The 15,906-nt window shown below is 40.6% G+C and overlaps 1 protein-coding gene across 2 annotated transcripts in view; it reads left to right on the forward strand.

The window, feature by feature from the left end:
- Nucleotides 1–15,906, forward strand: part of LOC130436676 (leucine-rich repeat and fibronectin type-III domain-containing protein 2) — a 229,961-nt gene that overhangs the window by 187,177 nt on the left and 26,878 nt on the right. The gene's annotated exons all lie outside the window — the stretch shown is intronic.

Consider the following 15,906-nt stretch of genomic DNA (forward strand, 5'->3'; position numbering starts at 1 on the left):
GTCTGGTCCAACTCCCCCATCTTAACACTAGAGTTGAGCCGGATACTCGGCTGAAACGAGTATCCGGTACGGATAAAGCACTTTTGCCGAGTACGAGTATCATACGAGTAATTCATGTCAATATCTGTGCTTGGATTGAATAAAAATCATCATTGGGTAGCTGATTGTGTCTGCGTTCTGTGATAGGCTAGTCACAGCGCTCCTCCCCTACACACATACAGATGTATTGTGTTGCTGACTGTTACCGCAGCTCTCTCTCTCTGTCTCTCCCTCAGTCACTCAGGTTCAAGTGTCTTTTCCGTTAACGTTTAGGGTTTCTTCAGCTTCAGGTTTGTTTTTTACTTCGGTTTGTACTACTTACTTATTAACCAGTAGAGTTTTGTTCAGACGTGGTGCTTGGTAGAATGCGACTCGCTTTGCGACTCGCGTTGCGCCTCTGCCTATCAGAGGTTTTTTTTCTTTTTTAAACCGTCAGCTGGCTCTAACCAGTTTTTTTTACTTGTCTGACACTTTCTTGCTGTATTTCTTAAAATATTTTTACTTCATAATTACAACCGCATGTGTTGCAAAACTTGTTCTGTATATAGTGAAGGATTTGATCATTTAATCAGTTGCGTAATTGCATTTAATAATTTGATTGGTTTTGTCTTGTTTGGAGGTGAAGTCATAATATTGTGAGTGTTTTGGTGCATGCATTTGATGCCCAGGCTGTGTCCTGATGGGAAGTGCTTGCAGCAGAGGAATGTGAGTTTGGGGGGAGAAGGGGCATCTTCGGCTGCAGTTGTTTAGGGGGTTGGGGGAGGTATCTGGAATGTTGATTCAGAAGTGTTTTACAGGAACGAGATAAGGCAGAAGTTGGTGATTGGTGAAAACAAGGAAGATCCTGCCCCCAGCAGAAGAGAGATCGGCGTGAAATAACAATAAATGTTGTGAATATGTGCTGTGGGGGTTGTTGTTCCTTGGAAGGACAGAGGAGTGTTGTCCAGCAACCCAGCACGCTGTATTTTGATACTTTCTGACCAATAAACTTCAATACTTGTTAGAGATTGCCTTCCTTCAATTTTTGAACATGCAGGACGCCTTAAAGTCCAACAATAGTTAGTTTGTTATCGCGATCAAAACCATTGATCTGAAGCTCAATGCTGATGCTGTCGTGTAAATAGTTTTCTAATCAACAATAAATATAACAATTTCTGATCAACCCATATCAATTGCATGCTTAAAATAACATACCGGTTAAAGCCCCGCCCATCTCAAGACAACCCGACCCACTTCCAGGATAAATCCCGCCCACTTCTGTGTAGGCCCCGCCCCGCCCAGTCCGAGTACAGATACAGATAATTCATATGGTTAACAGATACAGATACAGATAATGCTTTACTCGCTCATCCCTACTTTACACCTTCATCATTTGACCTGATTTCAATACACTCCCCTGGACTTCAAAAGAGTCTCAAGGGGGGAGGACAGAGTGATCTCCCCAAGCGAGAGAACCATATGGCCCCAAAAGGAATGCGGCAACCAGTTTCATTCCTTTCAATTTCTCTTTCTCTCTCCGTAGCCAAGAAAGACAGGTTTAAAATGTATAAACATGTATTCCCACATTGTATGCTTGTCCCCATGTTATTCGGCCTCACCTATAACCTCAAAGGCATGTGTGCTTAGTTGTATTCTGTTTATATTTACATTCTTGTACAAACTTCAGGTCAATTTACTTATAATCCTTGCATGTTTCATATCTAAATGTTTCCCTTTTTTATTCCTTACAAGTTGGTGTATAGCACAGTAATGTATTTATACCATTATCATTTTATCTATAGTATTACAGCTCCAAACTTCTAGGTTACCGTAAATGCAAATGAGCTAGTGAGCAGTACAAGAAACATAATTTTCGAGCCAAAAATCATCTTATCGCATTGGATCGCCCACCCTGGAGGGGCTTGAAGCCCCAGGGCTTAAAACATCTGTGCACGGAGGAAACCAAGCTCCTCTCATGTCCGCGCACTCGTGCTCGGTCAAGTCATTGAGACCGGTCTCTCGCCTTGGAGACAGCTTCTTCCGGCAGTTTGTTTCAGCTAAGTTCGTTCTACCTTCGTCAGCCAAGCCGGTTCTAAGAAAGAATTAGACGGACTCACCCGCTTGCTTTGAAACCATAGGGACTCTGAAATCCTTTTCCACGCGCACAAGAACTTGTCCCAGTACACTCAGGAAGCCAATGCAAGTATCTCAACTATATTCTAAATAGCTGCGTTTAAACCGTAACCCCTTTTAAATTAGGAGATTGTCCTCGATGGTTTATGCAGATGTGAATAGCTGTTTGTAATACTGCAACTATTTGCTTTGTCTATTTATATATATATATTTAATTTCTTTACTGCTTTTACGTTTCAAGTGTTGTTTGTTTAGCGTTTGTTATTTGTTAGTTAGTCGGTTTGTTTTCCCTTTAGTGTGGTAAATAAACCCGCATGTGTATCCACGCTCTAATTGTTTCTGTTTACTTATAACATATTAATATCACTTAAACTGCTTGATTTCGTTAGAATTTCTGAAGCGGTACTGCACTACAGTCAGAGTGTTATGTTTCCAAGGCCAGGAAAGTAATATTTCTAAGAGTTGATACGCGATCTGCTGATTACTCGCTGGACGAGTGCATTAAGTTTGTCATTATTATCAGGTCTACTGCATCAGAAAATGTGTGTAAAATAGGTATGGTTAATTACCATTAATTATACGTATTTTATTGTGGTTAAACTCATAGTTTTCCTCGAAATACGCTACAGATGTTAGTATTTTAGGATGGCTTGTTTTATAAAAATCTATAATCTTTTTCACTATTACAATGAGGAATCCTTCCAAATCAGTTTATAAATATTGTTTTATTTATGCATTTAAATAGATACATAAATTCTATTCTGTATGTCATCAATGTCATTATAACAATCAAGAAAACACTGAAGGCTACAAATGTGTAAAGTTATGTTGCAGCGCACCCCATTTCTCCTGGCAGAATTATCACTGAATATAAAATGAATATATGTGGTAAATGTCATTACAAACATTACCCATGATCAGCATGACATTTGTGATTCCAAGCATCCAAAATCAAAATGGCTTTGTGGATCAGTTTGAATGAACGTAAAACATGGAATAAAATATAGCTCAGAAATCTGTTTATTAAAGGGGCCATTGCCCGTGATACTAATTTTCAAACTTTAGTAAGTGTGTAATGTTGCTGTTATAGCATAGACAATATCTGCAAAATTATAAAGCTCAAGGTTCAATGCCAAGCAAATATTGTCCTTAACAGAATTCGCTTTTCAAGGACTAAAGAGAATGCCTTTTATCGGACTACAGCCCTTAACTTCCAGGGTAAATGATGTCACTATTCCGAGTTTTTTTAAAACCTCCCCCCAAAGGAGTATGCCAAAAAGGCTGAGGCCTTTCTTAGAGAAGAGGAATAGCTGCTGGAGTAGTGTTTGGTTATCAAATATTTGACTGAGCTGCGCGCTTAATTACTTTCACTTTCATCACAGTCCTACAACTGTTAATATGAATTCAGCTACACACATTCTAATTTAACCAATGTTCAAATACCAGCTTCCATGACTTTAACATCAGTTGTGAAAGCAGTTCTGTACAGTACACTGATATTGTGCGTGTGCGCGCATAAATCGTTAACACTTCTATGAAACGTCTTTTGAAGTCCCACTTGCAAATGTCTTATACTCAAACTACTTGTTTTATTTTCCAACTTAGTTACAATATTTAAAGACAAAACTAACGCTTCTGTCATTAGTGTTAATTAATATAACGGTCCGGCGTCGTTTCCACCCAGCCATTGTAGGAAAAAAACACCCAAAAAACATAATCAAAGCTTCGAAAACAGTGAAAGAATGGCCCCTTTAAAGTTATAATTATTCTATAGGCTAAATAGTACTAAAGCCTATTAGGCTTCATACACTACCCGTCCAAAAAAAGTCACACAGTCTAATATTTTTTTGGACCGCCTTCCGTTAATGGAATTGATTGATGGAATTACCTGGTCATTCAGTATATTCAGGTAGTCAGCTGACCTCATTCTTTGGGCACATCATGTTGCTGAACCTAGACCTAACCAACTATAGCAACCCCAGATTATAGCACTGTAAATTATTTTTGGACAGGCAGTGTATGAGCTCAATGTGTTTTGTAATTCATTTTTATAAAACTTTCCCAAACATTTCCCCCTCTGATTTTTCAGTTAACTTGAACTGACTATTTAATTGGACCAGTTTTTAGATAGCTTTTGGATGGATTACTCATTTTAGGTCGTTTTTCTTTTTAAACTGTTTGCCACGATAGTGGTTGAGCTTAAAATGAAATCTGCCTGCAGAGAAATGTAATGCTTTTTTTTGCTAATGCATACATCTTCCAATAGTCCCTCTCGGCCACTAAGCTGTGTATCAGTGCCTCTTAAGTCTTTGCAGAATGTGGTTTGAAAAGACGCTTCAAAACTATTTTTAATTTACATTAAAAACCATGATTACAGTTTAAAGGGCATTTTCATGAATTTTGTTTTCGTCTCGTAGCTCTCTGTAATAAATGTTTTCTTTTTTTATATGAATATCATACTCTTAGCCACATCAGTTTGATACTTCGGACGTTGCTCTGTTTGTGATTTTGTTACTATGACGTTTTATGAAATAAAACAAAAGTCTTGTAAGAATACATTTTTAACATAGGGCTAGGCCTCACAACCCTTTCCATTATGGCATCTATGAGAATATTTTTAATATGACTTGCAGACAGATATTTTTTAGGTGAACTATTCCTTTAAGTATATCTTGTGCCTGACGTTAACACTATTTATTTAATTGTATGTTATTCCTCATTCACTCAGTCTGAGTCTAACCTCATGTGAGTTGTCTCTTGCCAGAGGTGTTATATGTTAGATGCTCTTAGGTCTGCCTGAACTGCATCTTCACCGTTAATATGGAGAAACTCTCAAGCTCACAGAGTGACAGCTATAAATCATTTCAAATAAGAATTACATGCTCTCTCAAAGAGGAAGGGGGCTTATGTCATTTTTTCACATTGGAGGGTAGGCAGTGGACCACTGCTCCCACTTCTGAAACAAGCTTTTTTATTAAGTGGAAAAGCAGGTTTTTGTCATTTTCAACCCCTCAATGGGGGTTCACTGTCTATTGCTGCTGTTGTGATACGGGTGCCGTTCCTTCATGCCGAGGCATGTCTAGAGGCTGTGCGTGGGATGCTTGTTGTGCGTTGATGTCTGGCATTGTCAGATAAGAGAATGACCTGGTTCTTGAACCCCCAGGGCTTGGAAAGGGAGAGAGAGTTATGGACTGCTTCAATGGTGGCATGCTAAAATCTATTGAGGATGTGGGTGAGGAGAACCTGATGCCTATGCAGCATGGCTATGACAGGAAATCCCACGGGATATGGTCTTTAATAGTATACAATGTACATGTGATATGTATCCGATTAGGGAGAGCTGTCAAAAGACTGTTACATACTGAAGCCCTTGCTAAAAGCATTAGTAAAATTTTATGATAGTAGTTATTCTGTCATTTTTCTTATTTAGTCAGTCAGACTGTGCAGCAGTGTTAACCTTTAACACCTGAAGAACCTTTTTTTAGTCGCAAAGAACCTGATTATAAAAATGTAAGAAAGAGATGGTTCTTTAAAGAACCTTTGACTGAATGGTACTTTGTGGAACCAAAATTGGTTCTTCTATGGCGGTCATCGTCAATAGGCGGATAGCGGTCCGAATCCGGCCCTTTGGTTTGTTCGATCTGGACCGCGAGACATAGCCTGATAATCCATTTAAAACCTTTGGCTGGTTGTTTAAATTGAGCGGTGTATCTTCACAACAGAGAATTACATCACATGCACACTGATGAACATTAATGTCATTGATATTTTGCCGCTATATCCTCTTATATCTTTATTTAGCGCCAAACGCGATTTATCTTAACCCTTTCTGTTCCGCACGCGCTGCTTCTCTCCCGCCATGACGCGCTGCATAAAGAGCAGCAAACACATGCTTATTTTAAGAACACTGGTGCAGACACGCAGAGCAGGTAAAGGACGGAGGAGGAGGACGGACACGATAGCTGCATCAAGTGTCTGGGCGTCCAGCACGCTGAGGCAGCTTTCGTTGACACATCTTGCCCACACTGCGGGCAGATGGTCATCCAGAAGTTGCGGTCACGAGTGGCTGTCTTCCTCCGGGAACAAGCCACCATTTTGTCTGCTACCCAGGCGTGACATCGGTGGCTAAGGCCACGATGTCAGCCAGTGCTAGCGGCGCTAGTGATATGGGGACCTCTGCGAGCGTAAACCCGCCAGCCAAATGCTCACGGGCCGCTCGCACCCGCCTCGCTCTTCTGACCGTTCCCCAACCGACGGTGGCAGACCATCCGGATCCTCAGGCACGCACTCAGAAACAATGCGTGACGAAGATAAGATGTCGCTCGCAGCATCGGAGGGAGACTTGCTGGCATCAGACCCTGATGAATCCAAGCTCCCTCCCAAGGGGGGTCGTGCTCAGGAGGAAGCAGACGTGGAGATGTCAGCCATGCTAACCCGGGCAGCCGCGAGTATAGAGACTGGCACACTGAATCGTTGATGCCACCATGATGGTAAGCGGGAAAACCCTGTGGAGGCTTGGGGGAGCTCTCATACAGCAAATAAGAGGGGACCTAAACCCTTATCCCAATTTTTGGCATCTTTGTAAACGAACCTATCAATCATGGTTTTCAATGTGCGATTAAAGCGTTGACCAGACCGTCCGTTTGTGGGTGAAAAACGCTGGTACAAATCGATTGAATGGCAAATAATTCATCAAGCATAAAGCGTATGTTACGTGACATGAACGCCGTGCCTTGATCTGTGAGGATCTCCTGGGGGATCCCCATGCAGGAGATAAAGATAAACAGTGCCTCCGCCACGCTCCTAGCGGAGATGCTGTGGAGGGGCACTGCTTCAGGATATCGGGTTGCATAATCCACCAGGACTTCTTCAAATCGATGTCCCCTTGCTGATCGCTCTAATAGCCCAATGAGGTCCATACCAAGTCTATTGAAGGGGACCTGCATTAACGCTAATGTGCGCAATGGCGCTTTTCGGGAGGCCGGTGGGTTTACCAACTGACATTCACGATACGCTTGCGCACCACCTGCGCACGGTCTCATGAATGCCCGGCCAAAAGAATTGGGTCATTAGGCGATTTAGTGTCAATGCCTGCCCTAAATGTCCCGCCATGGGATTACAATGAGCCGCCTGGAAAAGGATTTCGCGGCGGCCCAGTGGAACTAACAACTGGGTTGTATCTTCCTTTGTCTGAGTATCTTGGGTTACTCTATACAACCGGTCTTTTATGATCGCAAAATAAGGATAGGGCAGCGGTCGTGCGGGTTGGAGAGGCTGTCTAACAATACTCTGAACCTGCTCAAACGCAAACTTGAGTGTCTCATCTCGGGACTGCTCCAGGGGAAAGTCATCGCGATCCGAGAGGATTAGCCTCCCGATGGCGCTTGTTTCCGCTGACGCAGCCACCTGTGGTTCAGGTTAAGCCTCACCCACCTGTACGAGCGCTCCATCTCCGTATGGTGGATAGAGTTTTGGTTACAGCCTGAATCCACCAAAGCCGGGTATGTACCCCCCCTTTAACTCACAGGTATTTGGTACCCGCCTGTTTGACCGGGGGAAGCCTGCGGCACGTCAGGGACTCGGATCATTGTGCCTATTTCCATAACCGGACAATGATCAACAGAGTGATCGGAGTCCCCGCAACACCAGCAGGCCGGTCCAGGCCTCCCCGCCATCCTGGTAGCAGGAGGCGGAGCACGTGCCGAGCGTGGAGAGAATGACGGGACTCGTGGAATCCCCTTGGGGCAACTTTGTAGTCCTGTGCCATAGTCCGGTGGATTCCAGGATCTCATCCTGTCCGGGGAACGAGGGGGTCCGGGAGGATGGGACCCGGGGAAAAGGATAGGATGAGAAGAAGAGAGAGAGGGAGATACCGCCTCCGAAGAGTTCTCGGTTCTCAGCCTGCTGTATGGCTGCGTCCAGCGACATCGGCCGGTGGCACTGGACCCACTCAGCCATTTTCCTGGGCATACGAGCGATAAATTGGTCCAGCACCACACGGTTGATGATGTCCTCGACGTTGCCTTTCCCAGCCAGCAGCCATTTGCGGCAGGAGTCCCGGAGCTGGTGAGCCATCACGAAGGGCCGGCCACTTTCGCTGAGTCCCAGTGATCGAAACCGCTGGCGATGTTCCTCTGGGCTCCGGCCGACCCACTGGAGGATGGCCTTTTCGAGGTCGTCGAAGACCAGGAGATTCTTCAACGGCAGTGCTTGAGCAGCCAGCTCCAAGGGGATTCCACGAGTCCGCTGAGCCACCATTCTCTCCGCACTCGCCTCACTCACCGCTCGTCTCCCAGCTCTCTCTCCTGCCGCAGACCTCGCTAAAACACGCCCCCTTGTCACAATATATTTCTATATTTCATTTAATGTGTGTCTTGTTAAAGCAAGATTCCTCTTTGAAAATTTCAATGGCACAAATGGAAACATTATATAAAGATCTCATGAAGTGTCATCTCCCATGCAAACTAATTTTTGAAACAAAACAGTTCAGTCCAGTCCAACACAGCAAACTTGTCAGCTGTATAGAACCTGAACACAGACAGCAGCAGGCTAAAGTAAGAACTCTTAATTAACTAAACAATAAATACACAAGCGCATCTAAGTTTCTCTATATTCATAGTGCTATTTAGCAGGTATGTGTACTATTATATTGTGGTCACAGTAAATGCTAAAAGGTGTCAAAAATTCAAGAAATGAATGCTAAAAAAATATCTGTAATTTCATCTAAGGCTTGTATCTACCTTGTTGTGTCATGTGAGGACAGTCTATAAAACCAAATAGGGATAGTTGTTCTAAGACAGTGACTTTACGTTACATGTGCACCAATAATGTTATTATTTCCAATAATCAGACAAAGTAAAATGTTAACATGATGTTAGCAAACCTTTTCACTCCTGTTAACATGCAGTATTTATCATTCTGATTATTTTTTCTAATGCACAGCAAAAATCATAAACTCAGATACAGTAGTGTGTTACTGGCCACAGCTTTGATATTTAAATGCAAAACCTTTATACGGACATATTTCATAGCTATGCATTCCCGTTTTAAATAAAGAAAAACTGTATGATGAAAATGCCACACTGACATTGCACTCAACTCAACTTTATTTATATAGCGCTTTTTACTATTTTAATTGTTACAAAGCAGCTGTACATGAGACACATTGAATACAAGAAAAACAACTAAAGGCATATACCTGTAAAAACAAGAAAAAGGTGAAAACAACAGAAGACAGACATACAAATGCTCCACACACACAATATGCATACATACTTACACACATTGACATACACACACCCACGCAAACACACTCGCACACACGCACAGTGAAAGCACACATAGTAGAGAGAACCACAGGTCAAATATTAAACAGACTATAAATTCTTATATGCAATATTAATTATGTCTAACTTCTAAATTCTAAAGCTGACCCCCCGGCCAGGCAAATAGTGCAAAACAGTATGCAAACGGTGGCGAGGAACCCAAAACTCCAATCGAGAAAAAAACCCTCAGGAGAACCTAGGCCCAACCAGGGGATTCCAGTTCTCCTCTGGCAAAAGCTGCTGCCTCTGCACAAGCTCAACAGTGCTTGCACAACAAGGTTAAATAAAAAATAAATAAACTTACGAATAAGGTAAATTATAGATTTAAGATTGTCATTAACAATCTAATAGCATTTGAAGTGTTGTAGAAAAATCGTGTCAAGTTGCCGCGTCCTTTATCCAGCTCTATCATCTCGGCTCTTGTCAGGTCATCGCTTCCCATTCTCAGCTCTGCCATCAGGTCTGGGCATGAACGGCATCCTGCGGTAACCTTGGAACAAAAAGACAAGACTGGCTAAGAGTAGAGTACTGTTCTGCACTCTTTGATGCAACAAGTACATCATTGGATGTGTTCCTGGTTTCGGTTGATCTAAATAATGCAGCCTAAATCCTCTGAGGATTAATATTATGGAAGTGTAGTGTATGCAAGATTGACATTGCACCGACTCTGGATGAAGGTAGAGAGTGGACACTGCTGGCAATGAGTTCTGCTGATGGTTAAACTATAGATTGTTAAACTTTCAGGCTGGCATGAGAGACAGGCGTTCTTACAAGGAGGCTAAAGACTGCAGCCTCTAGTGTCTGTCGCTATAGCACATCTTGAGGTCGGACAGTTAGGTTTACCTGCACTGCTCTCTCGCTGGCTCCGTTAAATATGCTATGAACTTGATCTGTTTCAGTATGTTTTAAACATGTAAACGTTACATCTTACGTTATGTGACAAACCATTTGAAACAGCAAAACTCACAAAAGTTAGGTAGTCTGCATCTCTGAATCCTACCATTTACCATTTTTATTTTAAAACCGTTGGCTTTGTAATGTTTGCCTTCTTACATCTGACTACAACAAAAATGTGCTTCGCTGTTATCATTCGACAGAATCACCGCACTGGAGTTTAAACATGTCAAGTGCCCTCTGTCAACAGGAATTTCTGTCTACTTCAGTTTTATTGGGTGAAATTCTGCTTGGTCTCCAGAATTTAATTTGATGGAATTCTGTGAACCTTATCTTTTTTTCATTTGACTGGTCAACCTTTTGACATTGACAAGCTCTTTTTGCCGCTGCCCTAACGACTGGAGCATAGAAATCACAACAGTAGAACAAGTGAGCAAAAGAAAATGATAATTTCTATTTTTTCTTAATATCCCAACAGTGGGTTTGCACACACTGCGCAACGACCAACTTGGAAAGCTCCTATACGCTGTCGGCCTGTAAAAACAATTATTATATGTATTTTAAAAAATCTGACTGGCCCACAATAAAAAAAAAATCCTGCTGCCCTATGGCATTTGCCAGAATTGTCAGATGGCCAATCCGCCTGTGTAAAAAGGTTCAAACACTATGCCCAGAAAAAAACATAAGTGACATTTACATTTAGCAGACGCTTTTATGCAAATCGACTTACAGATGAGGTAAACAATGGTAGCAATAGGAACAACATAGGGACAGAAAAAAAACATAAGTACATTAAAAAACTGGTATATAGCCTACCACATTTTACCTTTAAGAGTAGAAAAGAGATAGAAGTCAAAACTGATCGGTCAGGTGTTGACGGAAGAGATGATTTTTCAGACGATTCTTAAAGATGGCTACAAAATCTTTTGGCAAGTGACAGAACAAAACATAACAATGACATTTACAGGATTCGAACCATGAAGCAAACAATGCCAACCTAGAAGTGGTAGAATCCAGGGTCCCTTATCCAACCTAAAACCGAACAAGACAAAGTAGAGCACATGGCACCAAGAACACATCCTATGCTCACATTATAACCAAGGAAAAAACATAGAACTTTGAGTTCAGATCCTGACACCAAGGACAAAACCCAACAGAAAAATTGATGGTGAAGATCTGATCACCATGCTATGACACAAGACACATCACTCTTACAATACTGTCATGAGATAAAAATCACATAGTGTACAAGGTTGACAAGACTATGTCAAACAATGGCTTAACCAACACAGTGAGTTTGGGGTAGGACTTCAAACTCCAAGCAATAAAGATGATAGAAATGTCTAAGGCATCTGTTTGAAATTATAATTTAAGCTATTGGCTTTGTTCACATTTGTTGTAGGGAAATTGCACCCTTAAACAATTTTAGATAAATATCATAAACAGCATTATAAAAAGGCTTGTTTTTAATATTTCTGTAAATGGTGTGCACAAACTATTAAAATAATAAATGTTGCTGTCAAATGCAAACAATGGTGATGAAGACTCTAATAAGAAAAACAATCATTATCAGCTGTGAACATCTAATACTGTATGTTACCTTATCTAAATATTTTTATTGCATGTGAATGAGAGTCGCACATGTATACACACACACACTTTAGCAACAATGAACACACGATCGGTAGGTTGCATAGACACAGCATAAGCTGTTAAGGTTAATTATTCTGTCGTCATCAGACTTTTAATGTCCACGTCTTTTAATCTTTTATGTCCACATCCTGGTGTGAAAATTAATTTGACCACTTTTGGAAATAAAGGTGTGACCCTTCCTTTGGCTCATCTCCTTTTTCCCTTTGAGAGCTTTCACCACTTCCCACTAAAATGCCGCAACATTGCGTCCTCACATTAATCAAAGGGCTGTGAGATAGAGGGGCTGTTTGTGTGTAAGGGCAAAAATGATTAGGAGCCATGGATGTGAGTACACCAATCGAGTAAAAGAGAATGGCAGAGAGAGAGAGAGAGCAGGAGGGATAGCTTTTAATAATTCTGACCTTATCTTTTGGTGGGTCTGGTTATGAAATATGACGGCATAGGAAATAAAAGAATGTAAGGGGCAATGAGACCATTTGCATGGCAATGCTGAGATGAAATATCTGTTCTGAAGATGAGATTGAGGATAGGCTGTTTTCTAGAATGGTAGCTTAGAATAAAATATGATGGGTCAGGTTTCTGGAAATGGATTTATATGAGCAGATGAGAATTAATTATTGAACGAATGACCTGAGAGAACCAAACAGAAGAACAGAGGGGAGAGATTGTTTTTATATCACTTTGCCCCCAAAGCAAGCAATCCTGTATGAAACTTATTAGGGCCCCAAAAGATATTGGGCACTTATATCAAATATAAAATGTGTGAATGTCATTACATTTTAGGTGAATATTTGGCCAAGTAGCAAACACATAAATTTAAGTAAATATTTTAAAACAATTGTTTTCTATTTCAAAAAATGTTTTGCTAGGCTTCAAATAAAACAATGACAAAATATATTAAAGGGTTGGCTGTTTTAGAGGGTCTGATTTTGTTTAACAATACATGTTCATGTTTGTTTCAAAACGCTTGATATTTCTATTGTTCATCGCTGTCCCACTTCTAACAAAACAACTGGATTTCTTCCGGTCTATAAAGTCCCTCCTTCCGAAACGCTCTGATTGGTAAAGCTGACCAGGTCTTTCGTGATTGGCTTCCGCTTCTCAGGTTGTTGTGATTGGCGGTGCCCCTCTCACATTTATTTGGCTTTTAGCAATAAACAGTGACAATGGCGTCAACTTCATTTTATTACTAAAAAATGTGCAGATCGATCGAAGTCTGATGGAGGTCTATTAGTGACGTCAAATCGTCAATCTTTGTTAGAGATCGCAGTTTTTTCCTACTTTGGCGAAGGAAATGACACTGGATCGATTGGGTCGGACCGGTTATATTAATTAACACTAATAACAGAAGCCTGAGTTTCTCTTTTTTATCGGACCCAAGTTGGATAATACAACAAGCAGATTAACAAGGAGACATTTTCAAGCAAGACTTCAAAGGCTGTTTCATAGACGTGTTTAATATGCGCACACACAAACAATATCAGTGTTTTACACAGAACAGCTTTCACAGCTGATGTTAATGTCATGGAAGCTGTTATTTAACGGTTTGGTTATCTTAGAATGTGTGTAGCTGAATTCTTAATACCAGCCATAGGTCTTCGATGGAAGTGAAAGTCGTTTAGCGTACCTACTACCTCAGTCAATCGATCTCTGATAACTGGAAACTACTCAAGCGGCTCTTCCACTTCTCTAAGGAAGACCTCATCCCTTTTTTGGCATATTCCTGTGGGCGGAGGCAGAGCCATTGATAGAGAGAGTTCTGTAAACGGAAGTCCAAAACGCTGGAGCGTCACGTGATTCATGGAGCCTTCAGATAGTTCCAGGAAGTTATGTTTTCTCTTTAAATGCTTCATTTCTTTAATTTTTTTATTCATTAAATGGCTTTCGTATTTAAATTTGTTCGAAGTTTCCCTCAGTTGGTCTGTTTAGTCGCAGACCCATACGTAACTAGTAACTTCCGGGAAATATTGAGAGCCCGTGTCACGTGACTCATGGAGTCTTCAGATAGTTCCAGGAAGTAATGTTTTCTCTTTAAATGCTTTACTTCTTTCATTGTTTTATTCATTAAATGGCATTCGTCTTTAAATTGGTTAGAAGTTTACCTCAGTTGGTCTGTTTAGTCGCAGCTCCATGCATTACTAGTAATTTCCGGGAACTATTGAAACTGTGAAAAAACTGTTCCATTAGAGTCAAAGTAGACCCCGAGACTCTCTCTTCAATGGCTCTGGGCGAAGGTTATTAAAAGCACTAGGAATGGTAACATCATGTACCCGGGAAGTAAAGGGCTGTAGTCTGATCCAGCCGTTCTCTGTAGTCTTTGAAAAGAGAATTCTGTTAAAGACATTATCTCGCTTGGCAGTGAAGTTTGAGCTTTATCATTTTGCATGTATTTATGCTCTAACAGCAACATTTCACACTAACTAAAGGTTGTAAAATGGGATCGCGGGGAACGCGCTCATTAAGACATATTCCTGATGTCAGAGATAGTGGATATGTATGCAAAGAAATACACATGTGTCTTATCTGCTAAAATACCTATTAAATTTGACTCTTTACATCCACTAAAATTACTTATATTGTATGTAATTGCAGAAACGACACTCAAAAGTTAATTTCTAGAATGTTACGTTTGAAGATATAACATCCTTTTATTTGCATCTGTGATTAAAAGTATATTTTATAAAGCTTCAATGTCCAAATACTTTTAAAGGTGCACTGTATTATATATATTATATCTATGTATATATTTCTACATATTCTACTGTATATTCTACCAGGTGACATTGAGAGGTTGCCCTCTTTTTAGTTTATTGTACAGAACTTTGAGACAGACATTGCATACCGGATATGTAAACACAACTCTGTCGTTGTTTGATTAATGTAATGTCAACAGATTATAGATTGATAACTGAGGTAAGAAACAAACTTGGACTTGTTGTGCTTTTCAATACTGTAAAACTTATTCTCAGAAAGCAAAGTTTGGATCCAATCACAGTGAAACAAACACAAAACAAGGATATTTTTTTACCTTCAATGTCCTTTAAAAGCCCCAAACCATCCTTGTATAGCAGTTGTCAACAATTGTAATATTTAACATCCACATACCCAGAAACACACTCTTTTTCATTTAAATGTTTGTTTAGAAACAAACATTGTGTGTTTGGAGTCCAGACAACTGCTTTTCCCACACTAGTGTAGAAGTAGGATAGTTGGTCAAGACAACCTCAAAATCTTAGTCCATTGCACAAATGTTGTCTCGTGTGAAGAATCCATCATTTGGTCAGATTTTATGCGGAATTCAGAGCAGTTCTTTCATATTGACTTCATGCTGTCATAATGGTTTAACCATGTCCAATCAGGCACTTTGCACAGGGGAGTCTTTCAATTCAAGTAAATGGTCCTCCACATCATGGCAGCCTTACCTTCATCTTTCACTTCAGCACTGTATGATTGCACTGCTCTGGCTTTTACCTTATCTTTAGATGTTTAGCCGTCTCTGTATTTTCTCATGTCCTGCTGTTTCAGGGGTACCGTCTTCTTCACTTGATAAAATACTTTTTGTAGTATTGTTACACTCTTTCCTTTATAAAAGCTGTAATTCTTGAGTCTTAATGCCTGCAGAACTGATCGAAAAAATAGAAAGACCAAGTCTGTGAATTTCCACCACTCTTTGAACTTGCTTTGTTAACTTCCTTGAAGTTAGCAGTGATCATGCAAAGCTCATTTAAATACCGTAACAAATGAGTCGAGATGTTTGGCCTGTCTTATTCTTCATTTTGTTTTGTAGATTTGGAGGAAATGCATAACTATCTCAGTGGTTGAGATGATGAGTGCTCAGAAATTGTGAAATATGTGTTTGATGGCTGGAAGTCTGGGGTGGGAT

This window comes from Triplophysa dalaica, chromosome 15, assembly GCF_015846415.1.
Source record: "Triplophysa dalaica isolate WHDGS20190420 chromosome 15, ASM1584641v1, whole genome shotgun sequence".
Lineage (NCBI taxonomy): Eukaryota > Metazoa > Chordata > Actinopteri > Cypriniformes > Nemacheilidae > Triplophysa > Triplophysa dalaica.